Below are 26,725 nucleotides of genomic sequence, written 5' to 3'. Positions count from 1 at the left end.
CTGCTTCTGTCATGGGCTTTACAATACCTGTTTACTCATCCCACAGATCATGTAGAAGTACTCATCACAGGACCCGTAATTCCAGTAACCTCATCTATCCCCCACGTTCGTCAGACTCTCTGACCAGGGTTGCAGGTGCGCTCTGGAATTGCCAATCAGCTGTGCAGAAGTCAGACTTCATTTCAGCCCTCGCATCCTTCCATTCGCTGCACTTCCTGGCATTGACAGAGACCTGGATCACCCCCATCAACTCAGCAACTCCAGCAGCACTGTCCACTGCCTTTCACTTCTCTCATTCCCCACGGCAGTCTGGCAGGGATGGTGGCACAGGTTTGCTCTTGTCTCGAAAATGGTGTTACACTCCACTTGCTTTTTCTCATCTTTCAATTTCCTCCTTTGAGTACCATGCTGTCACTGTATCTCTCCCCACTAAACTTCACATCATTGTTCTTTATCGTCCTCCCTCTCCTCTAGGCTACTTCATCGATGAGTTAGACACTCTACTGAGTCTTTTCTCCATCGACGAAACCCCACTCATACTCTTGGGAGACTTCAACCTGCCATCAGACAAGCTGTAGTCATCCTGCCTGTTACCACTGCTATCATCCTTCAACCTCATTCTCAACGAGACTCCTCCGATGCACAGAGCAGGCAACGCTTTGGACCTGATCATCACCAGACCTATCTCTGCGCTGGATGTGACAGTAACTCCCATGCATCGCTCTGATCACAATTTCCTATCTTTCTCACTTGCCCTCCCTGTTAATCCTGTCCATTACACCCCTTTGTACTCCTCTTCTCGGCCCAACTTGCATTCCACTCCTTCCTCATCTTTCACCTCAACCATCCTGAACACCCTTCCCCATCCTGACTCATTTTCCTCTCTCTCACTGAACAAGGCCACGGATGCTTTCCTTTCTTCACTCTCATCCGCAATTAACCTCCTGTGTCCTCTCTCCTCCAGGCCAGCAAGATCTTCCCCACCTGCCCCCTGGCTGACAGGTGTCCTGCGCAGCAACCGACAAGATCTAAGGAAGGCTGAGAGAAGGTGGAGGAAATCCCAACTTGACTCAGATCTTCACTCCTATCAATCTCTCCTTTCCAAGTTCTCACTTGAAGTTACTGCTGCGAAATCATCATTTTACAAAGGGAAACTGGAAGCATCAGCATGTGATCCACGCAAGCTCTTCAACATTTTCTCCTCTCTTCTCAACCCTCCTCCTCCCCCTGCACCCTGTTCTCTCACCCCTGAGGATTTTGTCACCTTCTTTGAGGAGAAGGTTGATAGAATCCGCCAGTCTTTTCCCTCTGTCCCCACACCTTCCACTAGACCGCATCATCTCATTCTCGATCCCTTAGACTGTTTCTCTTCTCTTTCCACAGATGCTGTCCTTCAACTGATCAAATCCAGTAACCCAACCACATGCCCACTGGATCCAATCCCATCTGCTTTGTTTCAGTCAATCTCTGAGGACCTATTGCCCTTCATCACATTTCTCATCAATGAGTCTTTGGCGTCAGGTGAAGTTCCAGCAACTTTCAAGATGGCAAGAGTACTCCCCATCTTGAAGAAACCCATGCTTGACAGCTCTGATGTCAACAACTACAGACCGGTATCACTTCTTTCTTTCCTTTCAAAAGTTCTTGAACGTGCAGTCTATAATCAACTTTCTCTCTTTCTCACACAGAACCAGCTCCAAGACCCCAACCAGTCTGGCTTCAAACCAGCACACTCTACAGAAACTGCCCTCATCGCAGTGACTGAGAACCTCCAATCTGCAAGATCGGCCAATTTGTCTTCTGTCCTGATCCTTCTTGATCTCTCAGCAGCTTTTGACATAGTCAACCATACGATCCTTCTGGACACCCTCACCAACCTCGGAATCACTGGTTATGCACGGAAGTGGTTCAAGTCCTACCTGGAGGATCGCTCTTATCAGGTAACATGGAGAGGGTTCACATCCTCTCCATGCAGGCTCTCCACTGGCGTCCCCCAAGGCTCGGTCCTGGGTCCTCTTCTCTTTTCTCTTTACACTAGCTCTCTTGGTGATGTAATATCTTCTCATGGCTTCTCTTACCACTGTTATGCTGATGACACTCAACTAATGTTTTCTTTCTCTCCCTGTGACACACATGTTTCCAGTCACATCTCAGCATGCCTGTCTGACATCTCTACATGGATGGCAGCCCACCACCTGAAGCTCAGTCCCAGCAAGACTGAGCTGATATTCATCCCTGCGACTACAGGTCCTCATGATCTTACTATCTCATTTGAGAACTCCCTGTTTGTTCCATCTGCAGAGGCAAGAAGTCTTGGTGTGACCCTGGATGGCCAGTTATCGTTCTCGACTCACATCGCGAACCTGACTCGGTCATGCAGGTATCTACTGTGCAACATCCAGAGGATCCAACCCTTCCTCACCCGAGAGGCCACCCAGGTGCTAGTGCAGTCTGTGGTCATCTCAAGGCTTGACTACTGCAACTCACTCTTGGCTGGTCTTCCCATGCAGACCATCAAGCCTCTGCAACTCATCCAGAATGCGGCAGCACGACTCGTCTTCAATCTGCCCAAGTTCAGCCACGTCACCCCATTGCTGCGCTCCCTTCACTGGCTTCCTGTAGCTGTCCGCATCAGATTTAAAACCCTAATGCTTGCCTACTTGATGGCAATGGTGAAATCTCGAACTGTACCACGAGCCCTTCGAGCTTCGAGTACAGCTCGGCTTGATCCGCCATCCTTCAAGGTGCACGGAAGACGAGCGTCGAGAATGTTCTCTGTACTGGCACCCAGGTGGTGGAATGAACTCCCACTGGCTGTCCGAACAGTAGAGTTTCTTGCTGTCTTCAAATGCAGACTGAAGACTCATCTCTTTACACAGCACTTAAATGAGCATTGAATTATAAGCTGCACTTATTTTATTTATTGTATTGTATCTTATTGTTATTGTATTGCATTGAATGGCACAGAGTTCTGCGTTAAACTCTGTTTCTTTTTCTCTTGGTGTCTGCAGTGACATTTGTTTCTAGCAGTATCTGAGCTCAGGACTGTGTCTTTCTCTAAGCTATTGGTAACTAGCAAAGATACTTTCTCTAGATTGACAAAGCACTTCTTGTAAGTCGCTCTGGATAAGAGCGTCTGCTAAATGCTGTAAATGTAAATGTAAGTACAACAGGGATAACGAGGGACAGGTGGAAAACAGGTGGAGACAATCAGAGGAGGAGTTACAAAACAATGAGCTGGACTAAACCAAAACAAAAACGCACATGGGAAAAACCAAAACATGAACACATGGACTGGGAGGGGCCAATCGTGACAGCATCATTATTATGTGTCATCCAGTTCTTTGCTTTTAGAAACTCAGCTGTGTGTTTGCAGTGTGCCAGCTCACTTCTTAAGTCTGTGTTTGTGGTTTCTGTATTTGCAGTGAATACTTTACTAGTTCTGCACTAACAGTAACACTGTGGGTTAGCAGTGTTATGTAAGAAGTCCAGCAGTTCATATTCACATGACCAATAAACATACTAGAGATGCTGCATGTAACATTTTAACCAAGCAAGACTGGATTATGAACACATTTCTGACAGTTGTCATTCAGGACGAGAATTTTCTATATGGAATAAATTTTAAGAAGCTCTTAAAAGAAGTTGCAACAAACAGACTAAGTCTAGAATTCCAAGTTTAGAATCTATAAATATTATTATTTTTTATCTATAAATATTATTTATTTTATATAAATATTTTGTGTTTTGGGTACAATTCGCTCATACTGGTCACTGGATATTCAACATGGCACCTCATGGCAAGGAACTCTCTGAGGATGTGAGAAATAGAATTGCTGCTCTCCACAAAGATGGCCTAGGCTATAAGAAGATTACTAACACCCTGAAACTGAGCTATATATTAAAAAATAGATACATGAGTACTGCCAGCATCGCTGCAGAGGTTGAAGAAGTGGGAGGTCAGGCTGCCAGTGCTCAGACCATATGCCACAAAATGGTCTGCATGGCCATTGTCCCAGAAGGAAGCCTCTTCTGAAGCTGACACACAAGACAGATCACAAACGGTTTGCTGAAGACAAACAGTCCAAGAACATGAGATGAGACCAAGATAAACTTGTTTGGCTCAAATGATGTCCAGCATGTGTGGTGGTGCCCTGGTGAGGAGTACCAAGACAACTGTCTCTTGCCTACAGTCAAGCATGGTGGTGGTAGCAACACCGTCTGGATCTGCATGAGTGCTGTCAGCACTGGGGAGCTGTAGTTAATTGAGTTAAAGTGAAGTGAGTTGTGTCGTACTCTCACTCTCAAACTCCCACTACTGCATTAGTGAAGTTGTCCCAGTTTATCAAAATTACAGATCAAATGACATGAATGGAAATTGTAATATGGAAATGCTACTGCAGGTAACTTACTCATGGAAGCTTCTGTGAACATCAGCAGGATTCCAAAGATGACCAGCATTCTCATTTAGTCCAGAGTAGCCCTTCAGTTACACGCAGCCACCACTCTGTTACTAACATAGTGTTAGAGGTCTTATTCAAGGACTCTTGGCTCTGTTCCGTTTGGTGACTCAAAGCTGTTCTGTTGGGTGAAGGGCGGTCATATTACCCACTACACCAAAATAAAATGACAGTAGTAACACCATCATTCTGGTTTTTAGACTGTGGTTTTTCTAGCACAGTATTTGACGCCTCTGTCCTCCACCCAGTAGGCTTGGGTTGATTTCTCACGCAAGCACATCATAGTGTACCATTAATTATTATTGGTTGGTACACTGGTGCTTTTGAATAGCAAATAAAATAGAAACTGCTTTGTTTGTGTGTCCAGAATGAATCATTTCAAATCAACTAAAATTACTTTATATCCCAAAGTCCTTTTCTGAATGGGGCTGAATATTTACAAGCAGCATTATTTCAGTTGTTTTTACAACTTGCTGAGAAAAAATTCATTTTGATTTTGAAACCTTGTTAACTTGTTTTAATCTTGATCTCCATAAGATCTTCCTGTTTAAATAAAAGAAAAAAAATAATAAATCAGAAATGAATCCTACTGTGGGAGGGCACCATCCATCAGCTGCAGTAGAACAATGACATGCAGATTGTTTGGTTCCAGAACACAAAAGATGACCAACAGACTCTGATCAAAGCTTAAGAAAAGGGACATACATCATGTGAATTTAATCCGATTAGGCTGAAAAGTCCTCCAACTTGAGTTTAACATCACTTACAGTAATTAATAAAGAAGCAAAGAGGAAGTTTATTAATATTGAAGAGCTTCCTTCCTGAGTTCATTAAAACCACAGTGTTATTATTAACTGAAACCTGGTGATGATGATCAGCTTAACTGTGAACAAATGCTGTAAGTTTACAGCAAAGTGTAAGTTGTCCTAAGCTGCTGTATATTACAGCAAAACAAAACACTGATTCTGGTACTAAAATTCAGAGGAAACTGCTTTATGAGAAGCTCAGCTCTTCTGCTCCATATATCAAAACTAAAGTACGAAATCTGGGCGTGATCTTAGATTCTGATCTCTTCTTTATCCCACATGTGAACAGTCACTTAAACAACTTCCTATCATCTGAGAAATATTGCTACAGTTCAGCTTTTCTATCTCAGAGTGATGCAGATAAACTTGTTCATGCATTCTAGGGAAACTAACTTGTAGTGGGAGCTTGTGATTTTATTCATTTATTTCTTATTTACACCATAAACACAACTTACTTTTAGGTTCAATTCAGATTGGAGTCCCTACAGCCAATGATCAGTTGACCAAATTGTGATAATTACACCCACAAGTGATAATGTAACTATAATAAAGGGTATTTTATTAATAAAAAGGTAAATAGGCACTAAGTACTAGATTTATAGGTTTGCAGAGAGAAACTAGAGATGTGAGATTCACTGGATGAACACACTGTAATCTGTTGATTGGAATAGTTGTTTTGTGATGTTTGAGCAGGTCTCTGAATGGAATATAAATTCCAGCATAACTGCTGACCTAAGTTTATCAAAGGGGGACAGAGTAACACAATGGCAACAGCCCTGAAGCTGGAGGAGGAGAGCTGTGAGTCTTGGGTCACAGCAGCATTACTAGGCCGTTACCCCAGAAACAATCAAGACCACCCTGTACGAATGAGCATGGTGAACCTCAGCTGGCTTGCGTCACTCTTCTAGTTCTTCTTCAGCAGTGGCTGCTGATGTCAGGCCAAAGTTTCACACCAGACTGTGAAGGCAAACTTCTGTAATGGCCTGCAGTCAGTGCTGGTTTACTTCTGTCCATAATGCTTAAACTATGCTCGCAGATTTCACAATGACCTATCACTGACCATTCAAAACTTGTATAGCATTAAGTAAAAGAACTCGAGGCTTTCTGGACTCCTGTGTGATGAACCGTAGTTGCAGTGTGAGACTTTATCCCAGCTAAGGACTCTTTCCGGGCTAGTGTGTGAATTTGACCTTATTAATTCTATAGTCGTAACATTGTTTTCTATCATATTGGTTATTAGACGGTGTAGATTCTGGTTGAGTTTATCCTGTGGGCCTCTGACTGAAATAGTAGTGGAGCTGATTCAGGAGGCAGCTGGACAGGATAGGGGCCCCCCTGAACGTCAACAAATGCTATATATGGGGGTTAGGCGACTGGGGCCATTTTGGAGAAGAATGTATGTTTATACCAAATTTGGCTGAAGAAGATCCATACATAGAAATTTTGACAGAAACCAGATGTCCACACCGGTATAAAACCTGGAGTTGTAAACGTACGTGTCAGAGAATTTTGGCTCTTCTCTCCAAGCTGGCTCGCGAAGGCTTGTCTGTGACTTCGACCTCTCAATGCTAATAAACATCTTTATATGCAAGAGACGAGTGTCACCGAAGAGTTTGTTCCTACACCTTTACAGCATCGCAACTAAAGAAACCACAAGAATTTGGCGTCACGAACAGGATGAAGAGTGAAGTGACAAGAATTTGACGTCACGAACTTCGGACGTTTTGTGACCGGCAGGTGCAGACTATTGCCTCAATGCATCGACTTCCGCTCCTATTGTCGACAGGAAAGGGTGAGTTTTTCTCACATGTGTGAGCGCTGGTCCAATCGCTGAGGCTGTGTTGTTCTGTTGTGCTGTTTGGTCGCACCGTTAAAGAGCTTTGTGTGGGTGTGCCATGCTGTCTTGGTTGTGGGTTTGCTTCTACGTTCTAAATTTTGTTTTGTTGCGTTGTGATATGCCGCAACAGGGGGGAGTATGGTAGAATAAAGGGGGAAAAAAAGAGTAGAAAAGAGTAAATAGAGTTAAGAAGAAGTTAATACCCTAGGAGTAACACCAGAAGTGGGATTGATTGACACCATGCAAGCGTAACGCAGATTAGGGCCCTTTTATCTCGTTAACAGTAAATCATGTGTTTTCCATTCGCCACAGTGTGAAACTTGGGCCTTGAGGAATAAGTGTAATAGTCTAAATTTGGGGGAGAACACCCTGGGCCTAGGGAATTCGGTAGTAAAAGTGAAGGAACAAAGAGAAGGAAAAAGTGTAAAGAGAAATAAGGAAAGGAAAAGAGTAAATGAAAAAGGGGACGCAAATGGGGAAAGAAAGCCCTCTTGTAAGAGGCAGCAATAGGCAGGCCGATAAAAACCTTGATTATTATTAGTTGATTTCAATGTCAGTTTTATAATGAGTTTATAAAAGTGGAGGTTAAAGTTGCAAATCCGGCGTAGAAAGAAGCCCCTCGCCTGTAGTTGGCCACTCGGGATGGATGCTGTCTTGTCGTTAGGATAACTTTGTCTCAAAGGTAGCATAAATTTAGAGTTTTTAAAGGATAAGGAAAATAAAAGGAATGCATCTAGGTGGTATGAATGAATGGGAAATGATCAATCCCTGTTTGAGAGAATTTTTATGTTGAATTTGTATGTGTTTTGTTGAGTCTGTGTGTGTTGTGAAAAAAACTAGTCATTCTTTCTCTCTCTCTCTCTCTCTGTCTGCGAAAAAAGGGGGGCCAGTTAACTGTGTGTGTGTGTGTGTGTGTGTGTGTGTGTGGGCTAAGCACCCCTCCTCTACTTCTTTCTCAGTGTGAGCGCTGCTTGTATTGTTGAAACTTTATGAGCCTCCAAGGGGACAGTTTAGAATTTGTTAATGTGTACTTTATGAATATGAATAAATCTATGAGCCTTTGTAGGGGACTTGATAGAAATAAATTTATGAGCCTCTTATAAGGAGGACATAGTGATATTAAAGTTTATAAGCCCCACAAAGGACGTATTAGGAGTTTTCATGAGCCCTAAGGAGGACGTTTTATTGTTTAACGTAAATGAGGAGAGTATTTCTTAATAAATTAGGAATAAAAATCATGAGCTTTCAAGGGGGATTTGATAGAAAATGAGCCTTTTTGAAAGGACACGTAAGTTAAGTGATCCCTATAAGCCCCTGAGAAAGACTATTTAAAATAGGGTATATATGTTTGTTTGCTGGTTAGTAGGAGAGTATTTGCTAATATAGGTGAAAATAGTATTGGACTGGTGCTGGGTCAGTCTGTTGTCTGTGTTCATGCCTGGTCATCTCTTCATGGGCTTTTTCTATTCTGGGGTGCTGTGCTGTGTGGCTTTTGTGCCTCTCTCGACCTGATTAGGGTGACTCTGAAACTGCAGAAATCCTAAGACAGTTTCAAGACTGAGTGAGTCCGACTCCGGTCAGCGCGCGGACGGACCGGTTCTCAATATACTCAGGATTTGAGTACGCTCTCCATGGGAATGGTCCCAGGGGGTTCCAATGCTGGGGTTACTGTACTTGGGCTGGTCATTTTTGAGTATGCTCTGATGGTGACCACTGGAAAGTGGCCCCTGAGAGTTCAGATTTGATTTTGCTCGGGTCTCTAATTGCTGGCTTGGTGGTATTCTGCAGTCACTTTCTGTCATGCTGTCAGGGGGGCGAGCGGGCTTCATGGGGGGTGCCCTGGGTGGAAGTTCTGGAGAGTATGTTCAGGTGTGGATGTGAGAGTGGACAGACCTTTGTACGAGTTCCAAAAGTTTGAAATATACCTTAGGGTTAAAAGAGGAGATTTGAGAACTATTAGAGTCATGATGAGGGTTCAAGACAGTCAGAAGAGAATGCAGAACAATGTGAAGAAGTCGAAATGCATAGAGATTTCCAGAGTCAAATTTCAGAAGGTGAGATTGTCCCTGGGGTGGAAGATGTTGATGATGTTGTGTACATTTCTGATGATGCCAGAAGTGACTCTGCAGTTAATGGACAGGAAAGAAGGTTTGGTGACATTGACTTCCAATATGTCCCAGAAACAGCAGAACCTATTTCAGTGGAGTGTGAAGCGTCAAAGGCCACAAAGGGCAGTAACTCAGCTGCAGGAGCATCAGGGGGTTCAATTAGAAGGAGGAGCCCAAGGCCAGTTCGGAAAAGAGTTAGACCCAAACGGTACGAGAATTGAGGGAGAAAGGATTATAGATAATATAACTCTGCTAGAGTGTGTCAGAGAAACAATTGGCTCTTCTCTCCAAGCTGGTTTGCGAAGGCTTGTCTGTGACTTCGACCTCTCAATGCTAATAAACATCTTTATATGCAAGAGACGAGTGTCACCGAAGAGTTTGTTCCTACACCTTTACAGCATCGCAACTAAAGAAACCACACTCAATTTAGATTACAGCTCAATTAAGATTACAACTCAGTTGAGATTACTGCTCAATCAGTTTAAATGACATTTTAGCATAGCTTACATCTTGACTTGAACTTAGATAACAAGTCAATCAAGATCAGTCAAGATGATCTAATTCTAGATCAGTGTTAGGGGGTGGGGGTGGGGGGGTTAGTAGGGTCCATCACTGTGGTGATGACAACCACCAAGTAGCCAACCCAGCACCATAATCTCAGGTAATAAATTAATTATGGCCTACTTAAATTGACCTGAACACCACTGAGATGCTGTGGCAGGACCTGAAAATGGGCAGATCATACAGCCCTCCAGTGTGGCTGAATTAAGGCAATTCTTCTCCTCGGATGCAGTTGCTGCTAAATGTGGCACAAATTTAAGAGGTAATCACCTTTTCACATGGGTGATACAGGTACTGCAACACTTTTCATGCTCTCCTTGTCTTGTATTACATTTTGTACAGGGGGTCAGAAACAATTTAGTGTAAGACATTTGCAAAAATAGAGAAAATTTAAACAGAGCAAAGAGTTTCTCACAACAGTGGAGGGTGACATCAGGAGGGGGCAAGTATCTTGTTCACATTGTTTGGTCATCTGAATTTCTTACCTCCAAATTTGTACAATACTGAATGAAAGAACTGAAAACACATCACTCTAGTTCACTATGAAAGCGATGATCAATTCTACAATGGCATTTTGGGGACATTTTTTTCTGAAAATACATTTACCTCAATCAACCTCTTAAACTCCCAGCCTTCTTACACACTAAGGCTTACTTTCCACTAATTACAAGGACTTCACTGCAAACTCGTTGAGCTCTTCTTAGGCGAGAGGAGTGTATAATAAAACCCAGAGGTTAAAAGTTGGATTAAGTGAATTGAGATTAGGCTAATTCACCAAAAGGCCAATCAATTTCAAAGGGATTGGTATTTTGCTTTATATAGCATACTGTAGTCTTATTTGACAAAATTCAGTTGTGTAGTTATACATTCTGTAGCTATGTGTTGTGATCAGAAGCAGTGAAGACTTACCTTCAATAACCAGCTGGGGGTAATAAATGCCTTTTGATTTGCCTTTTGAATCAAATGTTTCTAAAATGTATCTTCCTGAGTCTCTTTTCTCTGCACTGCGTATGTTCATTGTTGTTTCTTTAGTAACAAACTGCCATCTTGGATAACCTGGATGGTTTTGTGTGATTGTTTGGTTTCAGATTAATCAGATTAATCAGATTATTCCCAGCATTTAATTCGAAAGACACCCTATTATTAACAGCTGTAATTTAGTGAGGTTTAATTGACAGTAAATAATAAATGAATATTTCGATTCAAGAAGTGTCACGATTTGCCCCTCCCAGTCATCCATGTGCTTTTGTTTTGGTTTCAGTCTTCCATGTGCTTTTGTTTACATATCCATGTGCTTTCTTTGTCCAGCCCCCTTGTTTCTTGTCTCTGCCCCTGATTGTAACTACCTGTTTTCCACCTGTGTCATGTTAACTGTCATTATCCCTGTTGTATGTGAGCCCTGTGTTTTCCCTAGTCCCTTGCTGGTCTTTGTTAGAATGATTTAGTATGGTCTGACGTGTATTGTCCAGTGTATTGTCCAGTGGGTGTTTATGCTTGTGTGCATTTGCATTATGTCTGTCCCTCCTTATCTCTATGTTGTCTCCCTGACCCTGGACTGTCTTGACCCTGATTCTGGATTTGCCCTTAGTAAATCTCACTTATCTCCGAATATGCATCCACCTCATTATCGCTCCCCCATGTAACAAGAAGGAAGTCTATATATGTTTTTTTGGATAACAGCAAAAGCTTTAAATCAATATGAATTTAATTTAAACTTATGATCACACTTCTGGTCACTTGCCTGCATTTTTTTAGCAGTGGAAAACACTCAATTGTACATCCCTAGGCAAGGCATGTTTATTTATATAGTATCTAATAACGCTGTTGAACAAAACATTGTATCTCCAAAATGGTAATTTTTACATGCTCTACTTTTAATGTAAGTCAATGGAACCAGACTGTACCAAGTAATTGTGTGCCATTTCCATTCATCATGAAATTTACACACAATGTAAAGTACAAGAGGCATTTTCAAATTATGTCAAAAACTGAACAACAACAAGAATGGAGATACGAAGTTTTGTTCCGACAACAGTGATATCATTGTTTATAATTTATATAATTGTTTATAATTTATATAATTTGTTTGTGTTGATAAAAGCTGCTGTCAATCGTTCTCCTTGTGTCACTGTATTCTCATTATCAGTTTCATTCAGTTTACATTATGTACTGTTCATCAAATCAGTGTGTACATAATGTGCTGTATTAAAGGTTGTCATGAAGGCGTTTACCCTGTTTTACCAACAAGACTTTTCTGGTTATGAAAAGATGCATCATACTGCAGAATTATTCTGTGATTTGCCAGAGCTTTGGTTAAGTGACCATGCAACAACACAGGCAAACTACTACAGGGGTATAGTAATTATACCCCTCTTGTTACAATTACTAAACTCTTGTTAGGAAAACAGTAGTTCATACAAATTAGATTACCACCGTGTTATTACACATTTGTGATTCTATAAGAAAAGAATGTTGAAATATACACTCGTATAATCCATTTGGAACAATGACTACATCACCAGCGGTTACATTGTTGTTGCATGTATTGTTAATGCGTAATTACACAGTTGTAACAGTTATATGTATCGTTTTCCTCATTCAGTCCAGTTTCCTTGCGTTTCAATTTACAGTGTTTTTGACATCCAACCAAATTCCTATCAGTGCTAATGAAACCCACACCGATGTCTTTGTGCAAGTATCTGTACTCATCAGTGATCTTAGAAAATACCACCACACTATACCACACAACACACCGCCAACGAAAGAACAAACCTTCTAATATAATCTGTTATATAATGTAATAATATTCTTTTATATACACACATTTTTAATTGTATATACTTTTTTTTTATTTTGACTCAAGTAATCTGACCACTCATTGGTCACCACAGCCAATACCACTACACTGTACCACACACCAGGAAACAAAGAAGACACTTTCTAATATAGTCTGTTTAAACTTCTTTTATATACATGTGTTTATTAAATTGGATATACTTTTTACTTTTACTCATGTCATGGCATGATAACTTTGAGTATGAAAGGGCTTAATGAGATGTAGTGTGAAAAAGACAATCCGCACCGTCTGGTTTCAACAGACCTCAGAACAGTTGTGGTTTGGCCATAGACCTAATTTCCGGTCTCTGTCTGATGTTCTGCCAACCACAGTGACAGACTTTTTCAGATATACATGTATGCAACACACATACTATAGCCTACACCTGGTTGGTGGATACTTAATATATTGTCATAATATGACATATAATGTCAAATACTGTGTCCAAAATGTTTTACTGCACAAAGCAAAAACCTTCTTCACATTTGTAAATGTAAGTTAATGTTAAGAGATTTTATTCTAAGCCCTTCTGGAACATTTCTTGTGGTCTATTTATCATGAAATGTGCAAACAATATAAAGGGGAGCTACTGTGCTTTTATGAACTGCTTGCTGGTAGCTTAATCAGTATGCTTTAGTGTGGCTCCAGTAGCTGCCCAGTACAGGCTATGGGATCTGTAGTTAGCTATATTAGTTATTAAGTGAGAAATGAATGGTAGTTCAGAGTTGCTGTATAATTATCTATTCATAACATACTACAAAGAGCAAAAGGATTTTCTCTGTTAACCAGTATAAGATTAGCACATTATGACCTTAATTAAGAAATCAGCAGGTACATTAGGGTGGATTTATTCTTATTAACTGTATGAGTAGATTACCTTTCCCATTAGCGAGACAAAGAGAAAGAGATAAAGAGAGGGGAGCCAGAAAATGAAAAACATATCAACTGATACATATATTTATATATTTTATACATAAAAAATGTATAACATTATATACATTTTTTTGGTTTGTGAGTGTAGTGTCATTCGAAGCAAAGGATTAGTCTAAAGTTCAAGTCAGTTTTCTGAACAATCTGAATGAATCTAAGCAATACTCACTCTCAATGAATCCGAACTAATGCTGACTTTGAATGAATCCAACCAATACCCACTCTGAATGAATCCAATCAATCCTAGGGTTTCGGTCACATGATTTTTCTGTTGTGGCCATCATATTTGGCACTGGATTTCTGGCTTCACTGCTCCATAGGAACATAACTACAGGTAAAAGATGTCTAAAATGACTCATTATAATTTGGAAGAGAAGAAACATTACTTCGTCAAAGTTGATCAAATGGGCTGCAGTCCTTATACAGTTTCCCTCGAACTCCTGGCCCCACTTACACTGGTGAAAAGCTACCAAATCTGTGGTTTCCTGATACAGTTATATTTATTTCATACACAAGGCACATTTAAATGGAGAAACTAACATTAAATATAAGGCTGGATGTCGTTTGGGTCAGAAGTCTACATTGTGTTTCAACAGATGAGATTTTGTTAGTTTGCTAGTGCAGTTAGTGCAGAGCTCCCAGCTCCAGTTCTGCAACCCTGCACTGCACAATTTTGGTTTCCCTGGTTAAAACACATCATATATTTTTAACTAATTAATCCCATCTTGACCTGAACGAGGTGTACACAGCAGAGAAAAATACTAAACTACACAGTGCAGGGCGTTCTTCAAGCCTGACATTCTGGGGTTTGACCTGTGTTGCAGGTGAATCATTCACCAGGCACAGCAAATCGAAGGCATCGCTCTAGTGCAGTCACTCCCTGATTTGATCCTCAAAATGCTGTAATGTGACGTACCCACTATGAATGAATCCAAGTTACCCACTCTGAATGAACCCAACCACTACCCACTCTGAATGAACCCAACCAACTACCCACTCTGAATGAACCCAACTTATGTCCATGTCATTTAAACCATTATCATTAAGATGATATGTTCTGATTTTTTTTATAAAGATAAGGTTAAATAAAGCCTTTTAACTAGCAAACCGAACTGTTCCAAAGACCGATGTCCCTCATAATGACATCAAGAACCCTTCCTGACCCTTTTAATTATATGATTGAGTTGACTGCTTCCTGCTTCTAAGATACTTTTGGTAAAGACAGTACAGTTCATCCACAAAACATGTGAAATGGTTCACATCTTTACTACTAAAATGTTCATTAACATCCAATCAGATTTAGAAAACACATTTTGCAAGCTACCTTCCAACCTTCCTACCAAACATCACTAATCAATTTAACTCTGATTAGCAATATTAAAGCACAAATATTGTTAGCTAACTAGAAAGCTAGTTGCAAATATGCCCCTTTGAGTACACTTAGGAACAGCCAGTTAGCAAAACAGCAGACTAAATATCATAAATATACAAGGCTAAAAAAGGGACTCGAGTACGATAGCCTCACAGCCTATATCCTGTTTGTAGTCTGTTGACCAGGTCAGCCTATACAAATGTCATGTTCTGTTCATGCTGTAGCTAATAAATAAGAAACACTGTAAAGAAATGTAGTGTGATAATTCTATTGGCTAGTTATCATCATTTTACTGCTACCTGGTCAGCATATGCATCATTGGATGCTGTAGCAATCTAAACATGCAAGCAGATCCAACTACAATCTGACCATACCAATCACTTGCATGCTACCAGAGGAAACTTACCCATCGCATCTCCAGCAAACACCACCAGGACCCCAAAGATGACCAGCATACTCGTTTAACTTTTCTCTGAAGATTCTTTCTGCTCAGTCAGCCCTTCAGTCACTCACTCTTGAACTACCAGACTGAAATTATAAATAGAAAAACAGGAAGTATCATCACATTTAAATGGGCCCAGTGTTAATAAAGGCACAGACTTTTAAAAAAGTTTTTAAAACTTTAAGACTTTTTGCACTTTTCTAGTTCCTTAGTTCCTGCAAATTTAGATGTTCACCAGATCCATGAAAAAAACACTGTGCTACTTTATTTTAGCAATCTGGTACCATTTTACAATAAGACTATCCCTATAAAGAGTTTATGAATTGGTCAAAATAAGTTTGATGCTTAATAATTAGGCCACAAAACCTTAAAACAATTAAGAAGTACTTATAACCCATGAATAAAAAGGGAACAAGTGAGCTGTTATTAATAAGGAATATGAATATCTGATGAAACCTATAGTTACAGATGCACAGGCATGGATTAAATAAAGTTACAAGTGAAAACACAGATAAAGGGAACAAACTTAATAATTGTTGCTATGAATTCTTTGGTGGCTGTTAGGTTGTTGCTATGCTGTCAGAATGGTGTCCCAAGCGGTTGCTAAAGTCATGCTGCTCCATTACTATGGTATTCTAGTTGGTTACTAAGGTGTTTCTGGGCCATTGCTATGATATTCTGGGTGGTTGATAAAGTGTTGCTTTTCTGTTGCTATGGTGTCCTGAGTTTTTGCTAAGGTTGTGCTAGGTTGCTATGGTATCCCAGGTGTTTCTGGACCTTTGCTATGTTATTTGATGTGGTTGCTAAAGTGTTGCTAGGCCACTGCTGTTGTATCCCAGGTGTTGCTGAAGTGTGTGTGTATATATATATATATATATATATATATATATATATACACACACACTCTGGATGCATCTCTATGACTGTCAATATGAGAGGTGTCCTTTGTGACATCATTTGTGGATGTTAGATTTGAATTTTCTCCACATTCTGCCATTCATTGCTTATGGGAGAAAAAGATCATGTTTGAAAGAATGTTCTATGAAAACGGTTTATGATCTGTTCCAAGAGACCAAGGGCCTTATTCCTGTATAGCCTCTATGATCCTATGACTATAAGACTGTAAGGTTTAACTCTATAGATTCATGTGGGTTCACTAATTTGTTACCAAATCTCTTATGCTATTTTTAACAAACATACTTTATGATCCAGAAACAGCGCCATCTGGGCCAAAGCTCATTTAAAAAATGAGGCAAAATGTAAAGCTTTTGGGAAACCATGGATGCTGTGTCCTGCAGACTCAAGAGGAGAGGGATCATCCAGCTTGTTATCAGTGCACAGTTCAAAAGCCTGCATCTCTGATAGTATGGGGTTGCATTAGTGCCTATGTTGTGGGCAGCTTACACATCTGGAAAGGCTCTATCAATACTGAACATTATACAGGGGTTTTAGCACAACATATGCTCCCATCCAGACAGTGTCTGTTTCGGGGAAGGCCTTGCGTATTTCAGCAAGACAATGCTATACAACATACTGCATCCATCACAACACCACCATGGGACGAAAAATCTGGCAAAGAAGACCCAGGACTGTGGAGCATCTAGAATCTTACATCAGACAAGAATGGAACAACATTCCTCTCCTAGCAATTGGTCTTTCCTCACTTTCCATATGTTTACAGACTGTTGTTAAAAGAAGAGGGGATGCTACACAAAGGTAGACATGGCCCTGTCCCAACTGTTTTGAGATGTGTTGCTGCCATTAAGTTCTAAATGAGTTCATGTAAATTGTCTCACTTTCAACATTTGATATGTGTTCTATGCTCTATTGTGAATAAAATATGGGTCTGAGATATATTGATTTACATTTTACCTAGCATCCCAACTTTGGAATTGGGTTGTATTTGTTGTTAAGCTGCAGTTCAGTATTTTTCATTTCATGAATGTATTTAAGTGTATTCAGTATTGTTGGAATATATTAAGTAATAATGAGTATTTAGTATTTATCATGATTGAACTAGATTGAAATATTTTTAAAATTCATTTTAGTTGTAGTATAGGTCAAAGAGTAGCAAGTGTTTCAATGCATCCATTAGTACATCTATAATACATTTCAGATTCAGATTCCTTTATTGATCCCAGGGGGAAAATGCAGTTGTTACAGTTGCAGCCATTTATGTAAAAATAAACACTTTACTAATAATTTAAGACAATATAGAGAAATTTACAGTATGTACACAAGATTTAAGTACTTATGAATATAGTAAGGTGGCGGTGATTGTGATATGAAACAACAGGTATAAAGCAGTTACAATTATTTAAATTATTTAAATTAGTTAGTGTCCCTCTGAGTTATTGCACACAGTTCTTATTATTGCACATATGAACAGTTTGGTATGGAGTTTTGTGAATCACACACTGAGGGAGGAGTTATAGAGTTTGATGGCCACAGGTAAGAATGTCCTCCTGTGGCGCTCTGTGGTGCATTTTGGTAGAGTGAGTCTTGAGCTGAATGAGCTCTTGTGTCTCATCACTGTGTCGTAGAGTGGGTGGGAGCCATTGTTCATAATGGCCTTCAGCTTAGACAGCGTAATTTCAAGTGTAATAACGGTTATATCTAAAAATCACATACCTAAATCTATGCAAGTGCAACTTAAGTTGTTGAATAAAGAACACTCAAAGGAAAAACAACAAAATGCACTTAAAATATTTCATTACAGCTTAGCTTCAATTGAAATACACTTTCATATTCATAAGGCGTTTCAAAAACAATACATGTACTAAAGTATGTTTAAATACATGTCCAGGAATGCATATCAAATATGTTAACTATACTGAAATTTATTTTTCTTTTACAAGAGATAGCCAGCAGGGGGCAGAAACCTCATTACAAATAGGCTGCTTAAGTAAATTGAAAAGAAACACACAGAGAGAGAGAGAGAGAGAGAGAGAGAGAGAGAGAGAGAGAGAGAGAGAGATGAAACAAAAGAGGAAGTGTTGAAGAATGTAAAAAATGCAGAAGTCAATCCACACGAGAGCTTTTACTGACCAAAATAGAGCCAGACTAACTTACAACAATGATAAAGATAAAATGATTCAATGCCTTGCCATGCACATTAAGTCCACAGGGGACGGTGACGGTCATTCTAAAAGCTTCAGCTTGCGCTTCAAGTTCCACTTTGTATTAGTGTATAAGTTAATGGCAATTCTCAAAAACAGTTTCTGGCACTTCTAGATTAAACACAGACATTTTAAGCTTCTAAAAGACATTCCATGTTTTACTTGAAACATGTGACAGACATTAGCATACAGTTTAACTTTAAGCCATTTCACCGTGACTCTTTCAGTACTGAGCCTTGGTTTAGAGCTGAAGTTGCTGACGTTTTCATTTCCAATGAGCCGCTGATTAGACTTGCACTCATACTCGCAGTCAATGACATATCCAGGATTTCTGGAAGGCCTAGACTGGGTTCCCTAGGTCATTAAGTGCCCCACTTTTGACAGATGCTGTAATGTTTAATATCATGACAGCTTAACACAAGCCAATCATTGCTAATCATACTCTAGATAGGCATCGTGGCTTTAAATATAACATATGACCGTTTTTGGCAATGGTAATGTGATGATGGTCTATTACTGGACATGTGGGCTATATCAATCTTGTGCAGCGGGATTTTGTAAAGTGTTACCAAACACTTCTCACATGAAATACTATTCTTCTGCCAAGAGTCTAATGGTGGCTCTTCTTCTCCTTTTAAAATGACTTCCTTCTTTTCTTGGCCTAGGTTGGTCTACAGAACCTCCTCCACTTACCTAGGAGCATCAGAGTGAAGAAGACAGTGTGGGGGCCACTGTATTTGTAACATTTTAATGCAAGCTTTGGATCTACTCTACATTTCTGAGGGAAATAGCCACATCATAGAGAATCCAAGCTGAAACAAGGCTTCACAGCAGACAAACAAATATCTATGATCATATTTCCTTGCAGATACATAACCTGGTCACTTTATTACAAACCCCTTGAAGCTCCACCTTGCTGGTCTATAGTTAGAGACTGCTGATGCACAGTTTGTCTTAGCCTTCCCATAGCTCCTTATTAATGGTCAGTTTCTGACCACATAGCCACTATTGGTTATGCTTTTTTAGGGGACAGACTACTCCCCACCTAGCAGTGACATGATGAGTGTAAAGACCCCAGCAACATCACTGTGCCTTGAACATTAATTCTAGCATCATGTCACCATCACTGATGTCCTCAGAATAGTCCACTACCAAAATAATATCTGAACAATAGCAGCTCTGCAGTCAGAAACTGACCAAAGATGAACTGGGTAGAAAAAAAAAAAAAACAGTGAAAAGGTAGCTGGACTGAGGCAAAGTGAAAAAAAAAAAAACTGTCCTGTGGTCCATTGAATACTTTTGGACTCTGCATGCTCCAAACTAAAGACCTCCCAGCTTCTTATTAGCATACAGTTCAAAAGCCAGCTTTCCTGATGGTATGGAGGAGCAGTAGTGCACATGGCATGTGAAGGCACCATTAATGCTGCATGAAATATACCAGTTTTGGTAACATATGCTCCCCTCCAGACAGCATCTCTCTCAGGGAAGGTCTTGCGTATTTCAGCAAGACATTGAATAAAATATGGGTCATGGGGATTTGCAAATCTTTGCATTCTGTTTTTTTACATTTATTTAGATTTTATACAGAGTCTTTTTTTGGATTGTAATTTAACAAGTGCTAAAATGTACTAATACCCCATAAGTGATTCACTACAATTCTGTAATGATAACAAAACACAAAAACACAGTCATCATGCATCAAAACCTGCATATCTTAACAGTTATTTCACTGACCTTTACTGAAATCTAAAGCAGACTGAGAATGACAGTTTTACTGGTATTTAAATGCGTAGACTGTGCTCGTCTGGTCACTGCAGACACTGGTACTACAGAATGTGCCACAGTATTTTACTCATTTAAAGTAAGGATTATTATGAACTGTGATTACTGTAAGAATCCAGTTTACCAGGGCACTGATGTAGTTCAATAGTTTTGTGTCCATGGCTAGCATGATTTTGCACATAGCAGGTGACCTTTCCAACTTTGTCTTTGTCAAGTAGAAGAGTTCCATTTCCATCCGCAAGTTGGTGTGCAAATGTGATTCTACTGAAAAACCAGCTGAACTGGAGGCTGTCCCCATCAGAGGAACAGGATAGTGTCCTCTTCTCACTGGAGAAGCAGCTGTCCTTCACTTGCACCGAGGACACCACAGCTGTAGATTAGAAATCAACAGTGCAGCCTAGATTAATCTACAGCAGTCAAGATTACAGCTCAGTCTAGAAAACAGATCAGTATACATTGCATTTTAGTCTAAATTATAGCTAGATAACACAGTCTAGATTACAGCTCAGTCTAGATCCCAGTTCAGTCTTACAGCTCCACCTAGATTACATTTTAATCTACATTATTGCTAGATACAAATCTTAGTCTAGATTACAGCTCAGTCTAAAGCACATCTTAGTCTAAATTACATCTTAGTCTATATTACAGCTCATGCTAGATTACAGCTCAAGATACATTAAATTTTTACCTAGATTACAGCTAAATCCTGATTACAGATCCATGTGTCACAAACTATGTGCATCACTTTTAGTACAATGCATTTTTTATGGCTGCCAGAATTTGTACCGTGCTTCTAAAGCCTGCATCCTGACTCAGCATCTCCACCTTATTAATAAGCATAATGTTGATGTAAACTGCACAATTATGTTTAGATCTGGGCTTTTTAGGGTAATTACACAGACCCTTTACTCCTATGAGTCAGCCAGTCAAATGAGGCACAAGTTACATTCTCAGACTTCCTCTGGTAAAAATAAGCCAGCAAAAACTATGGGCATTGATTTCAATCCGATATATAAATCTTTAAATATTTCATCAGTAATCTCTCAAATTAGAGCACCTCCCCAGGTAAAACTAACCCAGCTCAAATAGGCCTTAAGAAAACCCATAAGCAAAGTTACAATGACTTTTCAGAAAAACAATGAGTTAATAAATACAGTTTAAAAAGTTAATATCCAAGTTTTGTAATTATACTTTTTAGCTGTGTATTTGGAGGCTGTGATGACCCACATGTATTCACTTATTTTTATGTAAAAAATTCAACAAGAAATGGAATTTGATCTGGGATGTTCAAACTTTTGCATACAACTGAACAGTTCATTGTAGCTGTATGTTGGATTAGAGGTTGTGTAGACTTACCTTCAATAACCAGCTGGAGATGATAAACACCTTTTGACATCCCTGCTGAATTAAATGTTTCTAAAGTGCATCTTCCTGAGTCTCTTTTCTCTGCACTGCTTATTATCATGGTGCTGTTAGTAACAATAAACTGCCATCTTGGATCTAAAGGGTGTAATCTGATGCTTCGGTGTTTACATTTAAAAACAATATGCTCAGTAGTTTCACCATCACTCTTCAAGAGTAGGTCATCCTCAGATTGCAGGTACAGTGGTCATCCCACAGCGCCATAGCATGGAACACGCTGCGTAAATCTGCAATCAGGGTTCATAGACAGCAAACCTGCAGAGGAAGAAAAGAGCATTCTGTGGTTAATCTGAAATGTATACACTTAAAAATGATGGTTCTTCAAGGGTTCTTTAGCACTAAAAAGGCCTTTTCTATAGTTACAATGTCAGGCTTGTTACAGCAGAAGAAATGTTTGGTGCTGTATAGAAATCTTTTCAAAAAGGTTCTGTACAGGACGGTCTAGAACACGATCTGAAGAATGTTTTCACAACGCAGAGAGCCCTGTCATCATGCATAGGGTTCTTTGGGTGTTCATGGTTGTATATAGAACTATTTTCTTTACTAAAGAACCTTTGAAGAGCCATCATTAATTGTGCAGTCTGCTGCATTCACCTCCAATATTAACATAAAAGGGGAATTGCAGACATTTTCCAAATTTCTGAATGTCTGTATTTACGCATGATCTCATTATAAGAAGGAACCGAAACAGTAACTACAGATTCAGGAAATGTTAAAACCATATTTTTGTGCTGAATTACCACAAAGATAGGGAAACATACACCAATCAGGCCTAACATTATGACCACCTCCTTGTTTCCACACAGTCCATTTTAGCTGCCCCACTTTCTATACAGGTGCACTTTGTGGTTCTACAGTTAGAGACTGTAGTCCATCTGTTTCTCTGATACTTTGTTAGCCCCCTTTTACCCTGTTCTTTAGTGCTAGGACCCCAATGGACCCACAAAGAGCAGATATCATTTGGGTGGTGGATCATTTTCAGCACTGCAATAACATTGATGTGGTGGTGGTGTGTTAGAGTGTGCTGTGCTGGCATGAGTGGATCAGATCCAACATCAAGTTCCAAAACATTGTAAAAGTTGTGTAATGCTACAAAACACCTGTTCAGTAATAAGAGTGAGTCTTTCAGAAGTAAAGATGAGGACGAGTTCACCACTCTGTGAAAGTAAACGAGTAAATAGTGGAACAATTCAAGAACGGTACATAATAATGGTTATGGGACGGCAGGGAGGCGGACCCAAGTGCAAAGATGAAAACCTGTGAAAAAGGCTGTTAAGCAAACTTATTGAACTAACAGGATGTGAATGTCATGTTGGGGATGAGGTGACCCAGAGCCAGGCTCGAACCGCCAGCGTACTGATCATCATACTGATGACTCTTCCCCTGTAATTATGAAAGGAAAGGCAGACTTTATGTTTCAAACCTTTTGTATGACTTGGAGCAGTTTGTAGCTCAAGCCTTCCTGTGTATTTTTGTATTTTGAGTAACTGAGTAAATTACTCTCTTTTGCTTTTTTCCAGCCCTCTTCTTTTGCTTTTTTTCATTCTTCTTTTCACTTGAATACCCACATGGGCTGCGTACTGTACTGGTCACCCTCTACAAAGGTGTGACAAAGGGCTGCTGTTTGCCACAGCCTTAAGTGGAGGAGTCCACAGGTGTGTCAGGTTAGGCCTAATCAGCCAGAGTGCTTCTGGGAATTGGAGTTCCCTGAAGTTTTGGCACTTTACCACCGTCGCCCTCTGTTGCAGGCCAGTGGCGCAGGCTGGGCACCTTGCTGCCGTCGACCTCTGTTTGCAGCCAGCAGCACAGGCTGGACCCTTACAATAACATTAAAAATAAATAACATTTTTGTACGCAAGGGACAAGTCCAGTATTTGCCGGCTGTGATCATTGGGCCCTCAGGCAGCAGTGCATTAAAAACATGAAGATTCTGTGGTGGAAATCATTGCATGGGCTCAGAAACACTTCTGAAAACCACTGCCTGTGAAAACAGTTCATCACTGCATCCACAAATGCAAGTTACAACTGTAAAATGAAAAGAAGGAACTGTACATAAACAGGATCCAGATATGCTGACACCTCCTCTGGGCCTGAGCTCATTTAAAATGGACTGAGGTGAAGTGGAAAAGTGTCAAGTCATGTCAAGAGCCTTTTATTGTCATTCCATCTATGTACAAGTAAACAGTGAAGTGAAAGTGCATTCCTCCAAAGAACCCAGTGCAAGATGGAACAAAATAGACAGCACAAAGTGCAACGTGCAGATGTAAGTGTGCAAAAAAGAAATTGACTAGAAACAATAGGATAAATACAATAAATAAAACAGACATTAGACTTGCAGCACTGACACTGACACTCACTTCTGAACAGTAGGGGTAGGGTTGTGAAATAAGGTGCCAAGATTGTTTAACATGCTGTGATCTGTGAGTTTACACAGTAAGTTAACATACATGAGCACAGCAGTTCCTGAGGTAGGATATACCTGTTGTCTGATGAATCAAAGTTTGAAATTGTTCCTGGAAATCATGAACACTGTGTCCTCTGGGCTAAAGACCAGGCCAGTATTCAAGATAGTATAGGGAGGCATTAGTGCACAACATATGCTGCCATCTAGACAACGTCTTTTTCAGGAAAAGCTTTGCTTATTTCAGCAAGACAATGTCAAAAAACACATGATACATGTAAGAGTCCAGGTGCTAAACTGACCTGCCTGCAGCCCAGACCAGTCACCACTGATAACATTTGCTGCATTATAAAATGAGAAAGACAACAAAGTAGACGTTCAACTTTTAAATCCTGTTTAAAAAAAAAAAAACAAGAAAGGGAAAATATTTCACTTTCAAACCTACAGTAATTGGTCTCCTCAGTTCCCAAATGCTTACAGGGTGTTCTTAAAAGACACACAACTTTTTTGGAACATTTTGGCATCAAATTCAAATGATATTTTTCAAAAAACAATAAAACTCAGTTTCAACATTCCTCGGAGTCCAAATCTCAACCGACATCACCTGGACAGACAACATCACAGCTGTCATCAAGAAGGCTCAGCAGCGACTACACTTCCTGAGAGTCTTCAGGAAGCACAACCTGGATTCCAACCTGCTGCTGACCTTCTACCGTTCTTCCATCGAGAGCCTGCTGACGTACTGTATCACAGTGTGGTACGGCAGCTGCACCATGGCAGACAGGGAGAGGCTTCAGAGGGTAGTAAAGACAGCACAGAAGATTATTGGCTGCCCTCTCCCATCCCTGATGGACATCTACACCTCCCGCTGCATCAGCAGAGCGAAACGCATCACAATGGACAGCTCGCACCCCGGATCTGTACTGTTTGACCTGTTGCCCTCAGGAAGGCGGTACAGATGCATCAGATCAAGGACAAACAGACTTAAGTACAATTTTTTCCCAAAAGCAATAACACTTCTCAACTCACAGATGCACTGATAGTCTATTCCCAGACTTCCATTACCCAACTACATACCAGTCTATTCCCAGACACCATTACCAGCTACTGTGCAATACTCTGCTTACGGAAATGTGCAATCATACTGTACATGTGCAATTATACTGGAATATGTGCAATATTTAGCAATGTGCAATATTTAGTGACACACAATACAGCTGTAAATATCTCCATATTTATATCTTGTAAATACATAGTTTTTTATTTTGTTTCTATATTTATTTCATATACATATATACACATATATACAAAACGCATAGAACTGTGCACAACCCCTCCCCATTCTATTCTGTGTCATTTCTTTACATTGTGTGTTTGCACTGAGATGGAGTTGCTTTTAATCTCATTGTACTGTGTATAGTGACAATAAAGGCATTCTATTCTATTCTATATGCTTTTTTTGTAGTATTTTGCTTTAAAAATATGGTTACATGATTTGCACATCACTGCATTCTACTTTTATTTACATTCTGCACAGCCTCCCAACTTTTTTGGAAATGGGGTTACACTTTAATAACGATAAATGTGATGATAATGAAGCAGAAAAACTAAGGATTGTCAAAAATTGCTGTGGCATAAGTCAATATAATTATATATATTATAATTTTAAAATGGGAATAATTGACAAATGTTTATATATATCTGACAGCCTCTACCAAACTCAGCAAGGGACTTTTTTGACACCCTTTTTTATACCCCTGAAATTATGTTGTGTACTTCTGCATTTTTCTCTCACATTTGTGCAGTCCTGGAAAATCAGACGTTGGTTGAGTTTCCATTACTCTGTGTGTCACTATTTTTAACATATAATGAAAATGATACTGAAAAACCGCAAAGTATACAGAACTTAAATGTGTTGAGAACGACAGCTATGATCACTGTGATCACTGTGACCCTGGATACTACAAGTATTATTATTATTTTTTTAAGAATAATGTGACCTTTGGATTTTTTTTTCTTGTGGATAATTTGAACACTTTGCATTGTGTTAAACTTTCAAAATGAACAGACCAACAGAAAAGGTCCAACATTGCTTGGAAAAATGTCTGATTCTATTAAATTCTATTACATGTTAAGAACACTTTTCCTTCTTGTGTAAACTTACTGTTATTAAAATATGATGTTTTGTGGCAGTGCTGTATACCAGTTCAGAGTGCAGCTTCCTCAGACTATGAGTGTGTGAACTACCATTCTGGTTAGAAAGAAAATTATGTACATTTTTTCTTGTCAAAGACTGAATAAGTTTACTGGTATAATAATTACAAAGAAGTACAGATTTTACTTAAATTTCTTCACCATTTTGAAAACTGCCACATGATTAAGCTTCTTTGCACCATTGTAATCAAAAAGTAAAAACTCTACAAGAATCCTAAATTTAGGAATGCCACTAAAAGAAACACCCATAGAAGCCTCTGTGAACGTCACCAGAATTCCAAAGAGCAGCATTTTCATTTAGTCCAGAGAAGTAAAAAGCAGTGATTGAGTCAGAATGAACATCAGCTCTGACCTGAGACTGTGAAACGGTAACAATTAATGAGTCTAGAAATGAGGAAAATGAAGAAGTATTAGTACATTAGTTTAAGAGATCGT

The 26,725-nt window shown here is 39.7% G+C and overlaps 1 protein-coding gene and 1 pseudogene across 1 annotated transcript in view; one reads left to right on the top strand and one right to left on the bottom strand.

Annotated features, from left to right (window-relative positions):
- Window positions 1-21,641, bottom strand: part of LOC108416420 — a 107,141-nt gene extending 85,500 nt beyond the window's left edge. Inside the window, exon 1 of the mRNA XM_037544692.1 lies at window positions 21,610-21,641. The gene's annotated coding sequence lies outside the window, so the exon portion shown is untranslated. The remainder of the gene's footprint in view (window positions 1-21,609) is intronic.
- Window positions 12-26,335, top strand: LOC108415696 (annotated as a pseudogene).
- The last annotated feature ends 390 nt before the right edge of the window (window positions 26,336-26,725 follow it).

Source organism: Pygocentrus nattereri, chromosome 14, assembly GCF_015220715.1.
Source record: "Pygocentrus nattereri isolate fPygNat1 chromosome 14, fPygNat1.pri, whole genome shotgun sequence".
In the NCBI taxonomy this organism is placed as follows: Eukaryota; Metazoa; Chordata; class Actinopteri; order Characiformes; family Serrasalmidae; genus Pygocentrus; species Pygocentrus nattereri.
Note: the sequence above shows the minus strand (reverse complement) of the source record. Positions and strands in the feature narration are given on the sequence as shown.